Source organism: Hyperolius riggenbachi, chromosome 3, assembly GCF_040937935.1.
Source record: "Hyperolius riggenbachi isolate aHypRig1 chromosome 3, aHypRig1.pri, whole genome shotgun sequence".
Lineage (NCBI taxonomy): Eukaryota > Metazoa > Chordata > Amphibia > Anura > Hyperoliidae > Hyperolius > Hyperolius riggenbachi.
This window is the reverse complement of record NC_090648.1, coordinates 57552626-57568124: the sequence shown is the minus strand read 5'-3', so window position 1 is coordinate 57568124 and position 15499 is coordinate 57552626. Positions and strand designations below refer to the sequence as shown.

General features: G+C 44.4%; 1 protein-coding gene across 1 annotated transcript in view; it reads right to left on the bottom strand.

Moving 5' to 3' along the window:
• The window catches only part of LOC137562115 (zinc finger protein 850-like), a 161977-nt gene that overhangs the window by 2526 nt on the left and 143952 nt on the right, over positions 1-15499 (bottom strand). The gene's annotated exons all lie outside the window — the stretch shown is intronic.

The following is a 15499-nucleotide window of genomic DNA, read 5'->3' as shown; positions in this document are numbered from 1 at the left end:
AGGGTAATAAGAAGGGGGTGGATGTAATTAATGGGAATATATAAGAAATTAATAATGATTGGACCAACTTTGAATTGGTAGTGGATGTCCTGCTCACCACGTCTGACTGTATGTTGAATATAATGTCAAACTTCATGATGACAATGTTAGTTTTATTGTGATGTACTGATAATAATGTATTTTTGTGAATATATGTAATTTTAATTAATTTTTAAATGTGATATAATAATTTTGTAATGGAGTAGCTTTTATACTAATAAAGTTTTATGGTGGATAGTGTGGGCTTCCGGGCTCTGGGACGCGTGACACGCGTGACACGGAGGGGATGCGTCTGGCGGGGCGGAGCTGAGGGCACTGCATATAAGCGTAATACCGCATGAAGGCTCCATCCTCCCTCCAACTAGTTGGGAGGAGCAACTTGTGGAAGAAGTCTCGCGTCTAGCGGAGGGAAGCTGGCTGTGGAAGTGTACGCGCACCCTGGTTAACAACAACACGGCGGTCAGCGCGGGAGGCCGCACGGGGGGAGCCCGTTAGTAACTCCACATGCCTGACCAAATCCTGCTAAATGTGAGTGTAACATCAGAATAAAGTACACTGTTTTTAACTATACTGCGCAATGAAAGCGTTTTATTGTCATTGAGGTATATGCCTGTGGAAATTTATGCTGCTGATTATTGAAGAGAAATGGGCTGATGGTGTTTTAAGAAGAGGAGAATTCGAGGGCGTGGGGAGCCTGTTAATGCCCCAGAAGTGTGAAAGGCCACTGTAATATATGGCCCACCATATTTGGTGAGTTCGGATCACACAGAGTGACCATGCTGGAGGTGTAGTGGACCATGGCAGTGTGCTAAAGGAGGAAGTCATATAGCACATGAAGGAAGCACTTGGCTGACTTTGAGTATATGTTTGAGAGGGGGAATTGACTCATTCCTAGGAACAGCAGCGCTTTTTTTACTAGGTCCTTTGTATGATTTTTGGTCACAACTCCCAAGACTTTTGCATTTTGAAAGATATACACCACATTGGCCGGTTTATTTATTCATATTGATTTAAATATATGTGCATTCATTTGTCTGTAAACCATATTGGTAGTGGTTGATCACAACTATCCTAAGCGCTGTGTGTTTTTTGTGTATACGTTATGTTCAGTGAACCCACCTCATCACTGCATATACCAACTTAGCTGTTGTGTTCAGTGAACCCACCTCATCACTGCGTATACCAACTTAGCTGTTGTGTTCAGTGAACCCACCTCATCACTGCATATACCTACCTTTTGTGTTGAGTGAATCCACCTCATCACTGCATATACCTACCTTTTGTGTTTAGTGAACCCACTTCATCACTGTATATACCTAGCTGTTGTGTTCAGTGAACCCACCTCATCACAGCATATACCTAGCTGTTGTGTTTAGTGAACCCTCCTCATCACAGCATATACCTAGCTGTTGTGTCCAGTGAACCCACCTCATCACTACATATGCCTAGCTGTTGTGTTCAGTGAACCCACCTCATCACTGCATATACCTACCTTTTGTGTTCAGTGAACCCACCTCATCACTGCATATACCTACCTTTTGTGTTGAGTGAATCCACCTTATCACAGCATATACCTAGCTGTTATGTTCAGTGAGCCTACCTCATCACTGCATATACCAACTTAGCTGTTGTGTTCAGTGAACCCACCTCATCACTGCATATACCTACCTTTTGTGTTGAGTGAACCCACCTCATCATAGCATATACCTAGCTGTTGTGTTAAGTGAACCCACCTCATCACTGCAGATACCTACATTTTGTGCTGAGTGAACCCACCTCATCACTGCATATACCTAGCTGTTGTGTTCAGTGAACCCACCTCATCACTGCATATACCTAGTTGTTGTGTTCAGTGAACCCACCTCATCACTGCATATACCTACCTTTTGTGTTGAGTGAACCCACCTCATCACTGCATATACCTAGCTGTTGTGTTCAGTTAACCCACTTCATTACTGCATATACCTAGCTGTTGTGTTCAGTGAACCCACCTCATCACAGCATATACCTAGCTGTTGTGTTCAGTGAACCTACCTCATCACAGCATATACCTACCTTTTGTGTTCAGTGAGCCCACCTCATCACTGCATATACCTACCTTTTGTGTTGAGTGAACCTACCTCATCACTGCATATACCTACCTTTTGTGTTTAGTGAACCCACCTCATCACTGCATATACCTAGCTGTTGTGTTCAGTGAACCCACCTCATCACAGCATATACCTAGCTGTTGTGTTCAGTGAACCCACCTCATCACAGCATATACCTAGCTGTTGTGTCCAGTGAACCCACCTCATCACTGCATATACCTAGCTGTTGTGTTCAGTGAACCCACCTCATCACTGCATATACCTACCTTTTGTGTTCAGTGAACCCACCTCATCACTGCATATACCTACCTTTTGTGTTGAGTGAATCCACCTCATCACAGCATATACCTTGCTGTTGTGTTCAGTGAACCCACCTCATCACTGCATACACCTAGCTGTTGTGTTCAGTGAACCCACCTCATCACAGCATATACCTAGTTTTTGTGTTCAGTGAACCCACCTCATCACTGCATATACCTACCTTTTGTGTTCAGTGAACCCACCTCATCACAGCATATACCTAGCTGTTGTGTTCAGTGAACCCACCTCATCAAAGCATATACCTAGCTGTTGCGTTCAGTGAACCCACCTCATCACAGCATATACCTATCAGTTGTGTTCAGTGAACCCACCTCATCACTGCATATACCTAGCTGTTGTGTTCAGTGAACCCACCTCATCACTGCATATACCTACCTGTTGTGTTCAGTGAACCCACCTCATCACTGCATATACCTACCTTTTGTGTTCAGTGAGCCCACCTCATCACTGCATATACCTACCTTTTGTGTTCAGTGAGCCCACCTCATCACTGCATATACCTACCTTTTGTGTTGAGTGAACCTACCTCATCACTGCATTAACCTACCTTTTGTGTTTAGTGAACCCACCTCATCACTGCATATACCTAGCTGTTGTGTTCAGTGAACCCACCTCATCACTGCATATACCTACCTTTAGTGTTGAGTGAACCCACCTCATCACAGCATATACCTAGCTGTTGTGTTCAGTGATCCCCACCTCATCACAGCATATACCTAGCTGTTGTGTTCAGTGAACCCACCTCATCACAGCATATACCTAGCTGTTGTGTTCAGTGAACCCACCTCATCACTGCATATAGCTAGCTGTTGTGTTCAGTGAACCCACCTCATCACTGCATATACCTACCTTTTGTGTTCAGTGAACCCACCTCATCACTGCATATACCTACCTTTTGTGTTGAGTGAATCCACCTCATCACAGCATATACCTTGCTGTTGTTTTCAGTGAACCCACCTCATCACTGCATATACCTAGCTGTTGTGTTCAGTGAACCCACCTCATCACAGCATATACCTAGCTTTTGTGTTCAGTGAACCCACCTCATCACAGCATATACCTAGCTGTTGTGTTCAGTGAACCCACCTCATCACGACATATACCTAGCTGTTGTGTTCAGTGAACCCACCTCATCACTATACCTACCCTTTGTGTTCAGTGATCCCACCTCATCACTGCATATACCTACCTTTTATGTTGAGTGAATCCACCTCATCACAGCATATACCTTGCTGTTGTGTTCAGTGAACCCACCTCATCACTGCATATACCTAGCTGTTGTGTTCAGTGAACCTCATCACTGCATATACCTACCTGTTGTGTTCAGTGAACCCACCCCATCACTGCATATACCTAACTTTTGTGTTCAGTGAATCCAACTCATCACAGCATATACCTAGCTGTTGTGTTCAGTGAACCCACCTCATCACTGCATATACCTAGCTGTTGTGTTCAGTGAACCCACCTCATCACAGCATATACCTAGCTGTTGTGTTCAGTGAACCCACCTCATCACTGCATATACCTAGCTGTTGTGTTCATTGAACCCACCTCATCACTGCATATACCTAGCTGTTGTGTTCAGTGCACCCACCTACCTACGTGAGTGCACGCAGTGTGATATACCACTCCGTGCATACCTGTTAAATGTGGAGAACTGTGAGAACAAAAGGAAAAAACATCTTTCAAAAAGACCTTGTAGTTTTTGAGAATATTGATTTTGAATATTTCAAAGTGACATTCTGCAGCATAACTCAGAATGTCATTGCTCTGGGGCTTGCCATACTTAGTATAGCAAGTCCAGGGCTGGGAATGGGATCAATGTGTGTGGTACTGTCCATCGATCATCAGGGCAGGGATTTTCTGTCATTCATCGGGTATCAAAAGGATATGGCACTGGACAGGGGCGTAACTAGAAATCTTCATGCCCCCCTGCGAAAAAAATCTGGCTCCCCCCCCTCCCCTAGGGCCTTCTCAGGGACATTTAGGGGACAGGAGGGGTCACAACATAAGAGGAGAGCGTGGCCGCAGATTGGTGGGGAGGGGGGACATTCCCCCCCCCCTCCCTCACCTCGGGCTCTCCTCTCAGCATTCCTCTCCTGCAATCAATCATTAGTGGCAGTGGGCAGTGGCAGGCTGAACACATACCTCCATTGCGCAGGAGGTCTCCGATCTTTAATAGCTTCATGCTACTTCCTGTTTACACAGAAAGTAACATGAAGCACTTACTGATGGGAACCTCCAGTGCTAAGGAGGTATGTATTCAGCCTGCCACCGCCCACTGCCACTAATGATTGATTGCAGGAGGGGAGCGCTGAGAGGAGAGCCCGAGGTGAGGGGGGGGGGGGAATGTCCCCTCTCCCCACCAATCTGCGGCCACGCTCTCTTCTTATGTTTCAACCCCTCCTGCCCCCCAAAAGTCCCTGAGTGGGCCCTAGGAGGGCCCCAGCGCCCCCGCGGGGGCAGAGATCACATCCCCTATTGTAACGCCTGTGGCACTGGATCATTTCTGAGGATACTGCCATGCGAATAAAGAAATGTAAGTATTTATGGTTAATTAAGATTATTAACCACTTCAGCTTTCAGTCGTTTTTAACCTTACGCATCCGAGCAATTTTTACCTCCCATTCATTCGCCAATAATTTTATCACTAATTATCACAATTAATTGATCTATATCTTGCTTTTAACATCACTAATTAGGCTTTCTTTGGGTGGTAAATGTTGACTTGGCGGTGGGAGCCGCACAGGCAGCAGGAGCAGGGCAATGCAGCAGCAGCAGCAGCAGCAGGTGTAACGTGTGCCAGGAGCATGCCACACATGGCATGTGGCACATGTCCGTGGCACGTGGCACGTGTACGTGGCACGTAGTGTTGGTGGTACCTCGACTGTAAAAAATTTGCGAACCAGGCTGCTCAGTAATAGTTAATCAAGAGGAGCCAGGAGGTTGTGGTGGTGGTGGTAAAGGGTGGTAAGGCCCTCTAGTTACAAGAAGGTCTGCACTCCCAGAACAATCAACTAGCACATATGCAACATTTGAGTTGAAGATAAATCGAGAGCCCAATATGGTGTAGTATGTCAAAATTAATTGCATAAATGAAACAGTGAGATGGTAATACTCACAAACATGGGTTACCACCTAGGTAACCACTCATTAGGCAGGTGAGGAGATTAGACCTGTCCTCACTCAGGATTAAGAAGTCGCTCTCTGTAGATAGGAAGAAAGGGGGTAGATCACCCATCCACCTAGGGGGGGGACTCAAATATATTGGTAGGTGAACAGAGGCGCCAGAAGGATAAACGTACATAAAATTTAAAAAAAATTGCTGGGAGGAAGTGGTGGACTCGCCTCCAATAAAGCAGACACCAAGGACTGTAAATATATAGATATACACATTTATTGAAAATACCCCAAAGATGCAACGCGTTTCGCGGGCACAGCCCAATTCTTCAGGCAATAAGCAGGGGATAAACAACAGCAATTCAGTTATAGCAAGCAGAGCACCTCTGAGGTTTGTTTATCCCCTGCTTATTGCCTGAAGAAGTGGGCTGTGCCCGTGAAACGCGTTGCATCTTTGGGGTATTTTCAATAAATGTGTATATCTATATATTTACAGTCCTTGGTGTCTGCTTTAACGGAGGCGAGTCCACCACACTTCCTCCCAACAATTTTTTAAAAATTTTATGTACTTTTATCCTTCTGGCGCCTCTGTTCACCTACCAATATATGCAACATTTGGGTTGCAACTATAGCACATATGCAATATTTTGGACTTTAAAAGCCCTACACATACTATAAACATAGAAAACGACTCACACGCCAGGCTTTATAATGCTCAAACATTTGTATTGAAAAATTTGTATTCAAGATAAGAAAGTTGTGCAAAATACATCATACAAATTTATACACAACTGAGACAAAGGTATACAGCAAATGCACAATGGTCACTCAGTGACAGAAACCCACAAGCTGCATCTACATAAAGCTATGATCACAATGAGTTATGCAGCATACAAATGGAGAAGCATAAGATCAGACTGCCAAACTGCATCATCGCAGTGGCATCATGACATCACTTTTCTGGTTCCGTCAGGCGCTACTCAGAGCTGCCAGCCAGGAGGGGAAAACGAGCCCACCCCTCAATGGCCGCAGCATCTGTGCATTGCGGCCAGGCTGAGAAGAGCAACAAAGTCTATAGAAAAAAGAGCAGCATATATCAGTGGGATCCTCAGGGTAACCCTTCCTCAGTTAGCTTGGGTAAAGGCTCCACTGGCTCATAAGATTTTTTAAGGCCTCGCCCCAAGGGCAAAGGAAGAAAAGGAAAAAGACGAGGAGAGGGAGGAAACGGGCAGATGGTCACGAGGAGTCAGACACAGGGGAGAACCTAATTGTGAATTTATCCTCTCGGACACTAAATGACACCGAGAAAAAGGTACTGAGAAGGGGTTGAGGGTTTGTTCCCACCCATCAAGGTAGCCGTCTGGAACTTGACTGTGACCTGTTTAACTTTTTTTAGGACCTTACGAATTAAAGCGTTTTTTAGTGGACAAGAATCGGCCTCCCGTCCTACCTCTTCTACTACAAGTCCCTTGCCATCTGAGATCAATGTGCCATGCAAAAAGTAAGTGGCTTCCACCCACTACCTCCCATGCAGTTAAGACTTTTATTAATTTGGTCAAACATGATCTCCATCTTGTCGGCCGGCCGAGCCACCAATCTCACACCAATCTTTCAGCTACAGAGCAACAAGCACTCCGATCATTATGTGCAGATCCTGAAGCCGGCCAACAAGGGTGGAGCTACCGTGATCATGGATAGCTATAGGAGAGAGGTGTTATGTCAACTCCATGATACTGATGTTTATCTTAAACTTACAGGCAATCCAACTTCGACAATTAAGAAGGAGGTTGACACTATGATCACTCGGGCTCTCCAGGTTGGCATCATTACACAACAGATCCACAACTTTTTTTTTTTACTCCATTTCCTATTATCCCACTGTTTTATGTTCTCCCCAAAATTCACAAATCTATGGTTAACCCCCCAGGTAGACCGATAGTGGCAGGCACTGGTTCTATCTTCCAATCACTTGCTATTTGCTATTTTTCTTGACCAGGTGCTCAGGCCCAGGGTCTCTGGGATGTGGTCTTTTTTGCTTGACACCACTGATTTTCTTTCCAAAATTTCCGGCTTTGGTTCTTTCCATACTCCTGTTCTCCTCTGCACTATGGATGTCACCAGCCTCTACACTTCCATTCCCCATTCTGATGGCATCAAAGTGATCCATGATGTACTTACGAATATGTCGCTATCTCCTGAACTCTCCAGTTTCCTTCTGGAGTTGTTAAACATGGTTCTGACCGGAAACTATTTTTTCTTTGAAGATGTGTTTTATCAGCAACAGCGAGGCACAGCTATGGGGAGCAATGTGGCCCCAGCTATGCTAATTTATTTATTAATTATTTTGAGTCAACTTTTGTCTATTCCCATACTGTGTACCTCAGTCAGTCTTTGTGGTGGCTGAGATACATAGATGACATCTTCTTTATCTGGACAGGCTCTGAAATGAGTATAATTTCCTTCAAAGATGACTTGGACCATTGTTTCCCGAGCATTACTTTCAGTCTGGAGTACAGTACCACAGAGGTCCATTTCTTGGACGTCTTGGTCCAGATGAGGGAGGGGAATCTGCATACTGCCCCTTATAGGAAACCAACAGATAGAAACACATACTTGTCTGCCAAAAGCTACCACCCCCAGAGACTAAAGAATGGGCACCCCTATGGCCAATTCCTTATGACCATGACACTCTTAACAGGGCCTTGTAACAAGCAGCTAGCCATGATAGGTCCTCTTTGTTACAGTTCAATCCCAGGAGAGAACAGTCACGCATCCTCATGGTTTTGGCCATGTATTCTCCGCTTTCTTTACAGGCACAAAGAATAGTGAGACAACACTGGCATGTCTTGGGCAATGACTCTTCCCTTTCTCACATTTTTCTAAAACAACCGATCTGTGTATTCTGACGGTCGAGGAATCTTTGCGACTCATTGGTTCATGCTAGGAGTAAAAGCTCTCCACCCGTCACACAAGGCTTTCCGATTTACCTAAACCGAGAGGAATGTTCCCATGTGGACATTGTGCCCAATGTAGTTATGTGCACCGGGGGGGTGAGTTGTTTCCTCACCCGCGTATGGGAGCATGGATTTCTTTATATGTTAACTTGTTCTACGAAAAATGTGATATACTGCCTTCTATGCCCTTGCGGTCAGCTCTATGTGGGGCAGTCCACAAGGGAGATACGTGCAAGAATCAGTGAGCACCGCAGCAACATTCGCTGCGGTGACACTGACTCGCCTGTTGCAAGACATTTTATGACAGCAGGTCATAATGTCACTCAGTTGAGATACAGGGTGATAGAGGTGGTGCATCCCTCCTACAGGGGAGGAAACATAGAATTAAAACTTCTCCAGCATGAGCTATAATGGATGTACAAGCTCAACAGCATTTCACCACAGGGGATGAATGAAGATGCTGATTTAACCCCCTTTCTCCATTGATTTAGTGTTGTGCTCTCTGCTTTATGTATAAATTGGTGGTTTTAACAGTTTTTGTGACCAAGGGATTTTGGTCCTTTTTCCTTTTTATGCTGCTTCACTAATTCCTGGTGTTTTCTATTCTTTTTTATAGTGATTCAACTGGACACTGCAATGAAAATCCCGCCTCCCGGACCCACTGATATATGCTGCTCTTTTTGCTATAGACTATGTTGCTCTTCTCAGCCTGGCCGACGAGCGCCGCAATGCGCAAATGCTGCGGCCATTGAGGGGTTGGCTCGCTTTCCCCTCCTGGCTGGCAGCTCTGAGCTGCTGGAAGTGAGGTCATGACGCCGCGGTGTGAGCCGCGTGATGTCATTCACATCATTAGGGCTGGCCCCAGTGTCCAGTCACTGATTAGACAAGTGTATTTAAATGATGTTGGAAGCTGGATTGTACTGCAGCAGCCACAGGAAGCCATTCCTACACCACCCTCTGATGAAGGACTATAGGTCCAAAACGGCACTGTCAGGGTAATGGACTTTCCACCACTGTTCATTCAGTGATGAACTCTTTGCATACTTTACTGCATTAATGCAGTTTGGCAGTCTGATCTTATGCTTCTCCATTTGTATGCTGCATAACTCATTGTGACCATAGCTTTATGTAGATGCAGCTTGTGGGTTTCTGTCACTGAGTGGCCATTGTGCATTTGCTGTATACCTTTGTCTCAGTTGTGTATAACTTTGTATGATGTATTTTGCACTACTTTCTTAGATTGAATACAAATTTTTCAATACACATTTTTGAGCTTTATAAAGCCTGGTGTGTGAGTCATTTTCTATGTTTAAAGGGTGGTAAGGCAGGCATAATGATTCCCAGCCACTTCATGTCCCCCTCTTGCCAACAACAGGGAAAGACTCGCCCAACAGGGTCTGGCAAAGTTTTTTCCTTGCACGGGAAGTGGTGTAGGGAGCAGAGGAGGCGACTGAGGACTGGCTGCCTGAACCGGCTTCAGTGTCAGCAGGGGTGGCAGAGGGGGTTCTGGTGCTCCGAGTATGACCACTGCCAGTGCCAGATTGCTTCTGCTTCAGCCAGATGATGTGGGGTACTTGAGCTTTATTAAAATCAGGGTAGGACTTTAAAGCAAATCAGCACGGAGTGACAGACAGCAGAAGAGAAGACAGTGCACACTAACTGTCACACTGACACTGCTCAGCATAGCAGAACTGCAGTAATCTGTAGTAAGCTAACACAGTAGTACTACTCTAACAACTAACTAGCACTGCAGTACTAACTACGCAATTACACAGTAATCCTATTCCCTAACCTATACTGTGGCTAATAGCAGGCCAGCAGCAGGCCTGGACTCTGTGCACAGCACACACAGACACAGTAACCAATAGCAGCTGCTACAGGCCTGCAGCACAAACTCTGACTGTCACTGAATGAAATCAAGTTAGCTACCTAATAAACAATAGAACAATAGTGTAGTGAATGTGTTAATCACTGAAAAGCTTTAGGTTTATTACTGTATACAGCACTTGGTAGGCCAGGCAACAGCACTGGAGCATGTCTCTCAGTGAGAAGTTACACAAGCAAGGACGAGATTTCTCATCATGGCACCCCTCCTTATATACGGGGGGGGGGCTGGCCAGGGTTCCCTTCTGTGATTGGGTGCTAGAGCTTAGGCTGGGAGCTCTTTGATTGGCTTAATAAGGTCAGGAGGGGCTGGCCAGGGTTCCCCTCTGTGATTGGTTGCTAGGGCTTCTGCAGGGAGCCCTCTGATTGGCTCAATGATGTCATGGACATCATCTCCATTGGTTACAGTATCTGGATTCGGATATCCGCCGGATATCTGACCAGATATCCGGATTGCGTATAAATATCCACGTTACCCAGATAGTGCTATTCGGATTTGCAAAGAAATCCGGAATCCGGATCTGGGGTCAGATAAAGGAAAAAGTTTGGATTATCTGGGTAGTTTGGATATCTGGAATCCGGATAAGCACCACTGGTTCTAGGAGTCAAAATGCAGAACTGGGAAAAGAGTCAATATATCATGAGCATGTATGATGGCGCGCTCCATCTTTTTCTGATTTCTCCGCATGTATGATGAGTCTGATAACACTATGGAGTTTACTGTTATGGTTATATGTTTATTTTTTTATCATCATAATAGGCACAGATGGGTGTTGATTCACTAACAGAAATAGCATGAGAATCCTCCTGTTACTCTGCTATTTCCTCAGCGTGCCTTAATGTGAAGATTCTGCATGCTACAAGCGCTAGTGGCCGCGCAGCATGCGTAATTAACCCCCAGTGACAGGAACGCACACTATGCTGCTGTAGTGCAGCACAGCAAGTGCTAGTAACTTTACACCCACTATGTGCCAATAACCAGTGCCCTACTCATCCCGCCCTTTGCCCCTTCAGGTCCAGTCACTTTAAAGGACGTAATCCCCGCACTTTGATTGGCCTAATAGGATGCCTGACACTGAAGGACACAATAATTGGGGGAAACATCCACAAGACGCTCCTGGAACATGGACGCACCAGGGTTAGTATATTGTTATTTCCTGGTTTTTCCCCTAGGCGTATCTTAAATTCCAGAGCATCTTATACGCCAAAAAATACTGTTAGTATTAAGTGCTTTATTGGTTACCCAAACTTGTGATGTTTTAAATATTTTCGAATCCACTATTTTCATGTAAATGTGTTTTCTCCCAATGTCAATACCTTAGCTGTGAATGTAAATATGCAATGTAATCTTCCTAACATCACTTGACCTACATGATGTGTATTATGTTACTATAGCATGCAGCTTTCCAGATGAAATGACACCCTCTGTGCACCGCGGTACAGAAGGTGCTACTGTAAAATCAGTTGGACACAAGTGTCCATCATACCTTTGCTAGGAATTATATATTATATTAGAAATATATATGTGTGTGTGTGTGTGTGTGTGTGTGTGTGTGTGTGTGTGTGTGTGTGTGTGTGTGTGTGTGTGTGTGTGTGTGTGTGTGTGAGAGAGGGAGTGTGTGTGTGTGTGAGAGAGAGGGAGTGTGTGTGTGTGTGTGTGTGTGAGAGAGAGGGAGTGTGTGTGTGTGTGAGAGAGAGGGAGTGTGTGTGTGTGTGTATATACATATATTGTCTCGTCACTAACTGTCCCCCAGAGGGGCTCACAAGCTAATCCCTAGACTATGATACATGCACTACATGATACATACATATTGTGTAGTGCATGTATCATAGTCTAGGGCCAATTTAGGGGGAAGCCTATGTTTTTGGGATGTGGGAGGAAACCAGAGTGCCTGTAGGAAACCCATGCAGACACGAGGAGAACATACAAACTCCTTGCAGATGTTTTACCTGGCTGGGATTTGAACCAGGGACCCAGTGCTGCAAGGTGTGAGCGCTAACCACTGTGCCACCGTGCTGCCCTTCCCCTGTAATGGGTGGCCAATGATGCCCCCTCCCCTATAGGTAGCCCTTCAGTATAGGTAGGTAGTCAAAGTTGCACCCCCCAGCATATATAGTCACTTCCAATATAGGTAGCATGGTGGTGTAGTGGTTAACGCTCTCGCCTTGCAGCGCTGGGTCACTGGTTTGAATCCAAGCCAGGTCTCCCTGTGTCTGTGTGGGTTTCCTCCAGGCACTCTGGTTTCCTCTCACATCCCAAAAGCATACAGATTAGTTTATTGGCTTCCCCCTAAATTCACCATAGACTATGATACATGCACTATGATACATGCACTACACAATATATATGCACTACACAATATAATAATATATGATACATACATAGACATATGACTATGGTAGATTGGGAGCCCCTCTTAGAAACAGTTAGTGACAAGACAATATACTCTGTACATCACTGTGTAATATGTTGGCGCTATATAAAAACTTAAATAAATAATAAATAAATAGGTAGCCAAAGCTGTCCTTCCACCCATCCCCATCCCCATACATTGGTGTCAGTGGCTCAGTGGGGATTTCTACGCTCCTGCAACCTCCCTTTCCCCAACACTCACAGACCTGCAGATCAGCCGTGACCCAAAGTGATGCAGCACACAGTAACCTTATGACACACATAAAATGCAGTAAATGAGCAATGACCTCACTTCCGCTGCGCCGCTCTCCTCTCTGTTCACATTACCGCTGATCTGAAGTCTGTGTATTAATGATGGGGAGGCAGCAGCAGCCCTATAAGTAGCAGGCAGAGCAATAATGGCAGCACGGGAGCACACCCTGCTGTGGTATACATGGCGTTTTGCCACCCAAACTTTTTGGCGCAGGGTGAGCCGAATGACAGCTCATCCTGCTGCCTCACAAATTCTGGGTGGCATTAATTACTATTTCCGCCCTGAGCAACTCAGAGGGAGAAGTAATTTGGGGTCCAGCGATCATCGGATCACCAAATTACCCTTGTATGGCAGCCCCCAGGTCAGGCGCAATGCTGGGCAGTGCGAGCGCCAAAATGATCTTCTTCACCTGCTGTGGGTGCGCACCTGCTTGATTCTCCTGGGCCAAGCAGCACCCTTGTACCACCACACCCAGATATACCAGTAAAAAAAAAGAAAACTGGGGCTGTCACAATTTTTCAATGAAAAGAATGCACAGGAAGATTGGCATAAGGGTTTGGGCCGCTCTCCCTTCCTCACATGCTCAGTCTTCTGTTCTAAAACATTTTTGTATGTTCTGTTGATTGATTTTGGTGAGCCCTGTTTTTGTGTATTTTTAATAGACAATGCTTTGGCAATCAATCTAAATGCCCATTTCATAGAATAACAATGCAAACTATTTCCAGCTCAGTAAAATACTAAAGAGATTACAGATTTTATTGAATTAAACTTAAAACACATAAACACATCAATCAATGAGCAGATAAAATCATATACATGCAAACTATTTTAACTACCACCATTAGTCAAGTAGGGACGACCAAAAAATTAACTGTAAAATGACATCATTTTCTTAACCACTTCAAGTTCCGGGGTTTTTACCCCTTAAGGTTCCTGACAATGTTGGCATATTAGTGGTGTCGCTTTTGATACAGCAGTAACTTGTTATTACCTATGCCATCAAGTGATACATATATTGTTTTTAGGACATTCCAGGCTTTCTTATGGTAATATTTTTTTTAAGTATTTAATTTCACAGGAAATTTATTGAGAAAAATTAAACGTAAACAAAAATTAATTTTTTTTTTCATGTTTCCACCTTCCTAACTTTTGCATGACAAGTGCCAGAGCTTCAAAACACCTCAAAGTACTTTATTTGGCTTGTCCAGGTTGAATTGATACCATACGTGCCATATTTCATAGCTAGTCAGGCATGTAGCGCACCATTATCGTCAGCCTGTGCGTCCGTAGCGACTTCATGCGATTGCTATGGCACACAGTATGGGGACCCCAGTGCTGTATAGATGCATTGCTAGGCAACAACATTTCAATGCATCTATACAGCATTGGTTCCCCCGAGCTGTCGCCATAGTGATCGCATCCGATCGCTATAAACAGCAGACATTTCAGGGGTCTACAAATCTTAAGGCCAAGTATAGGGTTAATTAGTTCATAAAAAAGCACTTTCTTTTATTATTTTACACTGTCACTTTAAATTGGAATTTTTTGTTGCAACTTTATGTGAATGACTGCTGCTAGCAGCAATCATTCACAATGGGATCTGTGCACGAGCACATGCACGAGTGACGGGCGCACGCATGCATGCACACATTCGCAACAGCAGCAGATTTTAGTGCTGCATGTAAGTCTCATGTCCAGAGATCTACAATGGCTCAAATTTGGAATGAAATTTGCATCCAGGAACCACAACTGGTTAAACCGATTGTCCACACACTTCACACAAATATAGAAATATATGAATAATAACGTTCAATTCATGTAAGATTGAAAGATACATTTATAGATCTTTTACATAAAGGACATTTACTTAAAAGGACCACTATCGCCAAAAGTTAGATTTAATGTAAACACATACTTTACTTATACTTATAAGAAGTACAATAGCTGTCGCTAGCAGTAGGTAATTCAAATCTGACCGATCTGACAGGTTTTGGACTATTTCATCTCCTCATGTGGGATTCTAAGTATTTCCTTTATTCTTTACAAAAGCATTCCCTGGAAAGAAGATAAACAAGAATGTTGGCCAGCCTCCCTACATGTTTGTGCACTTCACTGGTAGCTGGGCTGAGCACCTGCCATTCAGTTAGTACTTTTGAAAATAAAGAAAACCATAAAAATCCCCTATAAGGAAATGGAATAGTCCCACACCTGTCAGATCTGTTGTTTTTTTTATTTTCAAAAGTACTAACTGAATGGCAGGTGCTCAGTCCAGCTTCCAGTGTAGTGCACAAACATGTAGGGAGGATGGCCAACATCCTTGTTTATCTCCTTTCCAGAGATATGCTTGCAAATGTATGCAATCTTGTACATGCATTTCATTTGCAAACTCAATTAAAGGTATTGCACTATAGCGGTGCTTTCTTCT